Source organism: Magnolia sinica, chromosome 1 (genome assembly GCF_029962835.1).
Source record: "Magnolia sinica isolate HGM2019 chromosome 1, MsV1, whole genome shotgun sequence".
Classification (NCBI taxonomy): domain Eukaryota; kingdom Viridiplantae; phylum Streptophyta; class Magnoliopsida; order Magnoliales; family Magnoliaceae; genus Magnolia; species Magnolia sinica.
Window position 1 is genome coordinate 35361901 of NC_080573.1, and position 9271 is coordinate 35371171.

A 9271-nucleotide genomic window follows, 5' to 3' on the forward strand; every position below is an offset into this window, starting at 1 on the left:
TCGTCGTTGCGATTCCAACGACGCGTCTTGTGCATTCATCTGACTTATAGATCAAAAGTTGTGAGCATTTCATCATGTGGCCCACTTTTTGTACAAAAGCATATGGACCACTCTCATTGCACAAGTTCCCATGCACACCACCCACACACACTACAATTCCCATGGAATAAACACTACCCATCCTAAACACTACCCACACCTAACCTACCCTAGCAAGCATTGTTTGTATCACCATAGGTCATGATTTCTTTCTCTAACCAAGGAGGGAGAGTAATGATGACTCCCCTACAACCTTCCCTTCCTCTCTCTCCTCTTTCATTCTCTCATTTTCCTCTTTCATGGAAGAATTTCCAGCCCTCCCTCTCCCAATTTCCAGCAACTTTCCCTTCCTTTCTTCCTCCATCTAGCCATCACAAACTCATCTTGACCATTGAACCTTTAAGCTTGGAGCTTGGAGTACCTAGTGTTGGTGGTAGCTTGAAGATTCAATGTGGGTGATTATAATTGTTGATCTTATTTTCTACCCTTTGATCTTTTTTTTCTTTCTAGATGGATCATATGGGACCCACCAATCCATGGTGGGGATCCCATTTGATCCCATGGATGTGGCCCTTTGGCCCATCCTACATGCATGTCATGATCCATGATGGGGCCATTCTCCATGGACCCCATCATGATGTATTTTATAATCCACTCCATCTTAAGGTCATCTAGACCCTAAGGATCATGTTGGGATGGCATCCCAACTATCCATAACAATTATATATCATGCATGTAGTGATTTTATGTTGCATGTAAAATCAATGTAGTTGTATGGGTATGATTCACTCTTGGGAGGGCCCACTAGTGGCGGGGCCCTACCCCCATGGCCGGATTACTCTCTTTCCTTCTTCTCTTTTCTCTGATTTATGGATGATAGTGTGTGTGTGGCCCATTTATAGTGGGCCTTGGATGTCCCAAAATAAATAAAAATAAAAATCCAGCAAGGTGGGATGCTCTTATCACCTAACTCCATGATCATCGGACACCTTAATCAAATGCATGCAAGTGTCCTAGTTCTAGTATGTGATTTGGACTTATGTGGGGCCCACTGAGGAAGGCCACACACCCTGTTTATGGCTGGGATTATTGAGATATAGGCTGATGTGTCCAGCCATGTATTGCTGTCCAAAACTTGGACTGTTGCATGGATTGTCATGTTCAATCTTTGGCATGGATTTTTGGATCATGATTGTCATTATTTTCTTTATAAGTATGGAGTGTAATGAGAAGGTGTGGACCCCACCATGAGGTGTGATGGGTCATACCTCAGATGGTCCATGATATGGTACCCAAAAAGGAGGCCCATAGGGGTGGGCGGTCCACCTTGTTGGGCTGTCCAACCCACATGTATGGAGGGAAAACATACACTTCAGCTTGGTTTCTCTGAAGGATGGGCCACTTTTATGGACCCCACCTTACTTTATTTTATGAAGAAAATACTAAACCTCCATTTTTCCCCTCTTGGATGAAGGTTGGGCCCACCTTATTGGGTAAACAATGCATGGACAGCAACATCCCTTCCTGGACAGATTGAAATTCTTAATTTAATTAAAATATTTATGAGTATCCAAAAATCATAAAATTTTACAGAGAGGTGTTTCACTTATGGTAGGACCCACCTACAAAATTTTGGGGCCAATGGATACCTATACACACCATGGTGGTGGCTGGACTGGCCCATTACAATACGGTGTCCAGATCAGTCCGATTTTTAGGACAGATTGATTTCTTTAAATAAATTAAAATATTTATATATGTCTAAAAATTCTGAAATTTCGTGGAGATATGTTCCACCCATTCTAGGACCCACTTACCAAATTTCAGGGCCAATGGACCTCTGTGTACACCATGGCAAGGGCCGGACTGGCCCACCACGTTGGGACGTCCAGGTCAGTCCGATTTTCTGGACAGTCTATTTTATTTAAATAAATTAAAATATTTCTAAGTGTCCAAAAATCTTGAAATTTTGTGGAGGTGTAGGTCACCTATGGAAGTATTACTCTGTAAAATTTCAGATCCAAAATACATTTGAGTTGCCCGTGGTATGGCTGGAAGTGGTCTGCTAGGCAGGGACGCCCAGGCTGGGGCATCTAGCCTGCTTCGTGGGCCCACCTCGATGTGTTGAATGTCCCACCACCCATCCATGTAGGGTCCTTAGGGGATTGATCATACTTGCCCCCTTTTTATTCAATTAGAACACATTAGGTGGATTTTTGGGCCATATACCCCAGGCCCATAGGACTGCCTACACATGGGACATCCCTGCCTAGGCTACTGCTGGGCTTGCATTCTAACAGTCTGGCCCATTTCATATATGTATTGTATATCCTCTCTCATCTGGTGGGGCCCACAGTGATGTGTGTGAGCCATCCAAAATTAATTATACTAAGAAATACTTCTAATGCTGAACTCCAACCAACCCAGAAATTTGGGTGGGCTGGAATTTGGCATTGAGCCCAATAACTGTTGCCTATAGATGTTCTTTGGGGCAATATGGCCCACTAGATTTGAGGAGGATTTATGTCAGTATCTTATCATCTTAATTTTATTTTTTGGGCTTAATTAGTGTATGATTAAAGGCCCATCCCAAATAGGATTCTTCTTGGGCTAGTCTCTTAGTTAAGTAAGGGCCTTATAGCCTTGGTTGGTCCGAACTTTTGATAGGCCCATTGAACCCTTGGGTCCTATATTTACCATGTCATTGTGATGGGCCTTATGGGCCAAATACTCAAGTAGTTGGGCCCTTGTTTGCCCACTATAATAAATCCATACTTGGGCCGAGATGTGAGGCCCAACTTACATGTGTTAAAAATTTAAGGATTTCCCATATGTTGGGATAATGGGCTGCCCATTAGGCCCACCATAATGAATGAACCTATGACCCTTATGGTTGGGCCTTAATCTTGCTTAAGGGCCCACTAGGTTGCCTTTGTTTTTGGGCTTAGTGTATGGCCCACTAGGCCATGGGTTGATTGTGCCTTGGACCTTTCTTTGCATATGTAGCAGGCTACCTTTTGGGACCAAGTTGAGGTTAGATGTCCTCCTTGGTGGCCCTAAGGTAGGCCCATAGAGGCCCTTATAGGTGGTTAAAGGCCCACCTTGGGCCTGGCTAGGACTGTTCCTCCTTAGGATTTTGACTCCCTTAGTTTGTGGGCCATCCCAACGTACTGGGCTCCCACTAAAGGACTTCTCTTCTTCTTAGAATACCTGTCGATGTGCCTAGATCTTAACCCTCCTTGGGACAGACGATTTCATATTCCACAGGTAGCACACTTACATCATTGCGACCCATATGCATCATCTGTATGAATTGATTGCATTGTATAATGGTCATTCAGGGATGGAGTTTCTTCCCTTGTGCACATTGAGTGCCTGAAACTTGTGCATGATCTGTGTGTGCGACTCATGCATTGACATCGCATTTCATGAGGATACCGCCCTTGCTTCATCAAGGCCTTGCCTCCACAGGGACATTTGTGGATGGCCGCATGTGTGGACACCGGAAATATTACTTGAGCATACCGGGTGCATAGGATGCCCACGGGTGAGATTCCCAAAACTTCCATGGTACTAAGGATCTGCTCTAACACCGTGACCGGGTGGAATACATGAGCGCACGAGGGCCTTATACCGTTAGGCCGTGACTCCCACTGTCGTGTAGTCGGTTGGATAGGGGTGTGGCCTTACCTGCCTGGTGTGAGGAGGCATTGCTAGGCTGAGTCTGACCAGCTCGTAAATGGGTCCGCTACCTTCAGGCCTTGTTGGTGATTAGTTGTCCATAGGCGGGTAGTGAGGTCTCTTACGCTCGTTTGATTGTGCGGGATCTGCAGAGCGGCAGTCATTCAGCAGTGTAATGGACCCTGGTGATTTCCTTATGATTGAAAATGTACTTGACTTATGGTTTGGATATGAGCATTGACATCACTTACATCGCATTAGCATTGGTTGTACAAGCCCCCCCTTTCATACATTGCCTTGGCATGGCACTCATTACTTATTGCATCGCATTCATGGTAAGCCTTGGTAAGACTAGTGATATGTTCATTGATTATGCTTCTCTCCTTATACCTCCTACTATTCTTCTGTGCACCATTGTCACACACTTACACCACCCTCTAAGCTTCTATAAGCTTATGCACGATTGATACGTGCAGGAGACTCTAGGTAGGCGCCGTAGCAGCAGAGCATGGAGTAGAGTTGAGCAGTGAGGACTCCGGTGTTGCTGATTTCTCTCTCTTTTCCTTTTATTATCATGTATGTCCTTTTGGACCTTTTGGATGATTGTAAAAGTTTAAATTTTTAGTGGATTTTGTGATGTGTGCCTTTGTTATTCTCAGATGTACTTGCTGTGATCTTGAGTATGCTCGCATTGGAAGTGATTATATTGTTATGAAAATCCTCCTTGTAGGATCCCAGGATCGGAACCTACCTCAGGAGCCGAGAATGGGGTACTACGGAGGCTGTTGCGGCCAGAACCGGCCATCGGGTTCCTTGTGAGTCCGGTTACCGAGTCTGGGGCGTGACAATGTATTTCTTAAGATTTCCCCCATGAAGGGAATACTCCATTTTGGCAAGAAAGGAAAAATCACACCGCGATTTATCGGTCCATTCCCGATTCTAGACCGAGTGGGTGTGGTAGCATACCGTCTCACCTTGCCCACACCACTCGCCAGCATGCACAACGTATTTCACATGTCCATGCTGAAGAAATACATTTCTGATCCCACTCACATTATCAAGTGGGAGCAGGTGCAGCTAAGTGAAGAGGCTACTTACGTACTTCGACCAACATGGGTCGTGGATAGGAAGGAACAGGTGCTGCATAACAAAGTTATCCCTCTTGTGAAAGTATTGTGGACTCACCACACTGAGGAAGAGGCTACTTGGGAAACGGAAGCTGAAGTCCGTAAGAACTACCCTCAGATCCTCGAGGAGTACGAAAAGGTACTAATTTCGGGGACAAATTTTTTCTTTAAGGGGGTAGATTGTAATTCTTGAAAAAATTCGTACAAAGACCCGAGTACCATCTCAGGCAAAAATCCTTAAGGACTGAATTCTTTAGGAATTAAATGAAAATTAATTAAGTGTTGAACTAAATAATCGGTGGATTTAATTTGAACCACTATTAATGTAAATGGCAAGACCCAAAACCATTAAAATCTCTAACTTAACAATACATAAAAACCTAGGAGAAACCCCAAAACCCAGTTGCTCTTGGGAGCACATTAAAACTCTGTATCAAACCTGGACCGCGCATCGAAAGTCCGATTACCGCGAAACTATAAAGTTATGACTGCCTTATTGGGTTTGACAACCATCGCGGGAATCGAGCCCAAATAGTATTCAGAAACGTACAACTTGAGCCTTGAGCGAAGTGTGTAAGAAACGCGAATATCTTTAGAAATTAACATGAAACTTAAGTGATTTGGGCCATTCACTTACAGGCAAAATTGAAGACTTCGAACCGTCCGATTCTGACCAAACTTTACCCATGGATCAGGAAAATTTCCCTACTCTTATCCATATACTTGTGGCCTTGATCGAGGAACGATGACCGTTGATTTGATACGAGTCCTTCACGGCCGATCAGTTTGATAGATCGCACCATAAACATAGTCCTGACATAGATCTATTGTTAGGGAAGTTGCTTCATGACTTAGGTGAGAAATGGACCTTCCTAAGGGCCCTATTTATCGAAAACAGACACCCTTTGGCTATAACCTAAGTATACCATGGTCCTAGGGCCATTTACATCACTTCTGGGCCTATTTAAAGACCTTAAACTACCCCCTCTCTCTTTCATACGAATTTCTCAAACCTTAGGTGAGAGAAGAGAGAAAGGAGGAGGAAAGAGTGAGGAGAAGAGAGAGAGAGATAGGGAGATCGCTGCTGGGATTCTTTCCCACGACTCCATACGCCGTTTCGTCTCCTCGCCATCGCTACACCATCGATTCTAACTGCTATTTGGGTAAGAAATCCTAACCCTGAATTTGTTTCAGAAGCCCAGATAGGGTAATCAGCGAAATAGCTAACCTATTTCGATGTTTAAGTACTGTTGTTCTATATACGAGGACGTAGGATTCGAACCGAGTTCAAAATGAGAAATTCAACGAAATGTACGGACTATAAACATTTAAGTTATAGTTTTCAAGGCTTTCAATGTCAGCGATGATTTATGTCTGACTTGATTGTTACCATAGGATCTTAGTTACGATGTATTCGATTAACTATACATGTGTGTGAAGTATGCGAATATATAATGCATTTCATGTGTTTGTTGAAATGTTTGAATGAAAGTGAAATTATGATTTATGCTTGCCATGATTATTAATCTAGAATACATGTTTGTTGTATGTATAACAACTCCTTTATGAAGGATCTGCCATAATATGTGCTATAACTAATTTAGTTTATGTATGTAGTATTGTGTAGTCAAAGTGTTTGATAAAATGTCTGAATGACAAATTATTTGATGAATTGCTTTTAACAAGGGTATTGAGATAGGATTCTCAACTACCCTATCCATATTTATAATATCCTTCATATAATGTAAATTGCTACTATGTGATTTATGGATGAAATGCATATGTATAATAACTTGTTCAATGTGTTTGATAAAATGCTCAAATGGGAATTATGTTTGAATTGTTCATTTAATGTTGTTATGATTAACATATGTGACTACCTATTGCATTTGAGTATGATTGGGACTACTACGCAGTCCAGGCAATCGGTAACGGTTCTCGATTGAGTGGCCGAACTAGTTTCGCCACATTGCATACGTTCAATGAATCCGAGCCGTACGGTGATTGTCAACAGTGGTTAGGCCACGTGGAGTACGTAAGTGCTCCATGTCGATTTATTCAGCATGTGCTCATACCAATCAAACTTTTCAAATAACCCGATTGGCCTATTATGTATTTATTATGTATGGACGCTACTGTTTAAATCTAAGTACCGCTTACCAATGTAAAGCCCGTTTTAACCATGGTACCAAGATCCTCTAAGACTCATGAGCCGGATTTAGTGGTGTATGGGACACCGTGGTCGAGTTGTCGACCTACGCTGGGGTGACAAGCCTCCCCGTAGTAACCATGAGCAACCTTAACCTCATGAGCCGAATATGGTAATGTATGGGACACTGTATTCGAGCTGTCAGCCTACGCTGGGGTGACAAGCCTCCCATAGTGACCTTGAGTATAAACTAGGCTTACGCTAAGGTGACCAGCCTCCCTGTGGTGACCTAGAGTGTAAACTCTTGAACTTGCCTATCCATTGCTTTCATCAGGGGTGATGCCCTACAACTTGCCTATCGTATGTGATTAACTAGGATTGACGACCCTAGATGGATCCTTGTTTGGGTAACTGATAAAAAGAGAGGTACCTTAGCTTTCCAAATCTATTGTATGAATAAGCCTAATAAATTACTTGGCTAACACAACCATGCACCGCATTGTATGTGCTTTGGCGAGGAAGCACACGTCTAGGGATTTTGCCATGCGTGATCGCTAGATGTAGTCGCTGAGGGAGTGCAGGAGAGGGCATGCATCATTACTGCATATCATTCCTTCATTAATAAGAGTAATTAGGAAGTGATTGCTGTATTGCTTTATCATTACTACTTGATTAGATTGATAACATGTTAACCTTTACCTTATAGTTCCACTGAGTGGATCACTCACTCCCACTCTAGGATGGTTTTTTAAAACACCAACCATACTCTGATTTAGATGCAGGTTATGGTAAGGCTTACGCAACAGAACTAGATTTCTTAAACGGGGAGTTCTCCTATGTCCAGCTCTCGAGCGAGTCTGTGTGGACCTAGATCCGCATCGCTGGGATTACAGGAATTACATGGATTAGTCGTACATTCACATTTTGTCATTTTGTATATTTTGAAACAAATTATGTATATATTCAGCCTCGTAAGACGTTCATAATCTGGAGGTTATGAAACATGTATATACTTTACATAATTAGTTCAGTCTTTCGCTTGCTTATTTATATTAACTCTGGAGTATGATATGCTGATTTAGTGTAATCCCACCCATGTTTAATGCACTAATATGGATAACATTTAAACATCATTATCTATGTTGCATAAGTGATGCATTGGAACTCGGGAGTTGAGATTTGCTCGACCCTCGATTTTCGGGGCATTATAGCCGATTCCTGAGATTGGTAGTGACCATGTTCACCTCAATATAGCCCGGGAATGGGTTAGTGTTAATCAACATCACCTCTTCACCCTTTTTTAGGAATTTTAATAGCCCACAGTCGATGTGGTCCTGAATGACATTCATAAACATAACACACTTGTTAGTTGAGTGGGATTGAGTTCCATGCTACTTGCAGTACTTGATCTTCTGTAATTCATTGGTTAAAGGTATATTATGATTTATAGGAACTTTAATAAATTTTTCGGCTAACAAAATATCCAATATCTCTTCGGCTTGGGTGATATCAAAGGAGTACACCTTCTGAGCCTTTTGTGTGATCGATTCCACTTTGACCAATGCTGAACATACCAATAGCTTCTTAGCCACTACTTCAATAATTGCAATGTCATAATTAGGGTGGTTGTAATACATCCCTAGTAACGAGATCTTCTGCCTATCCCCTTCTTGCAAGAGCTCCTCGTAACGAGAGACCTTTTTAGTCAGGTTATATAAATCAACAAACTTTGTACCTATGAATTTCTTACGTGGCTTATAATCCAGCCCATCTTGTGCGGTTACACACACTCAATCTCAATCAAGACAACTTTATAGCGGCTTTCTGCTCACTTGAACCGCATAATAAAACTTTCACATGATTCCCCAAGCAACTGTCAGAATCGCGTGAGATCGGCCATGGTAATCTCTCCGTTCCTTGAAAAGAACTGAGCGTGAAAATTTTCTTCCGACTCTTACTAAGTATGTACTAAGTCTGGAAGCAAATTTGAGTATCAGGTAAAGGCCACTACGGTCAATGAGTGACCGAATAACTATAGCTTATAGTAATCACTGTTGGCTAGCTCGCCACACTGCATTGTCAACTGGCCGGCATGCTCAACAGTCGACTGACCAGGCTCACCCGAGAATAAGGAAAAATCCACTCAATAATTTCTCGACAATGGATGTTGTCAATCTAACCACTCAGAGTATAGTTTGTGATACACGGGGATAGCGTTGCGGCCAAGCACTCGGCCAACACATTCTTGAACTATTTGTATAATCTGGTCACGGTC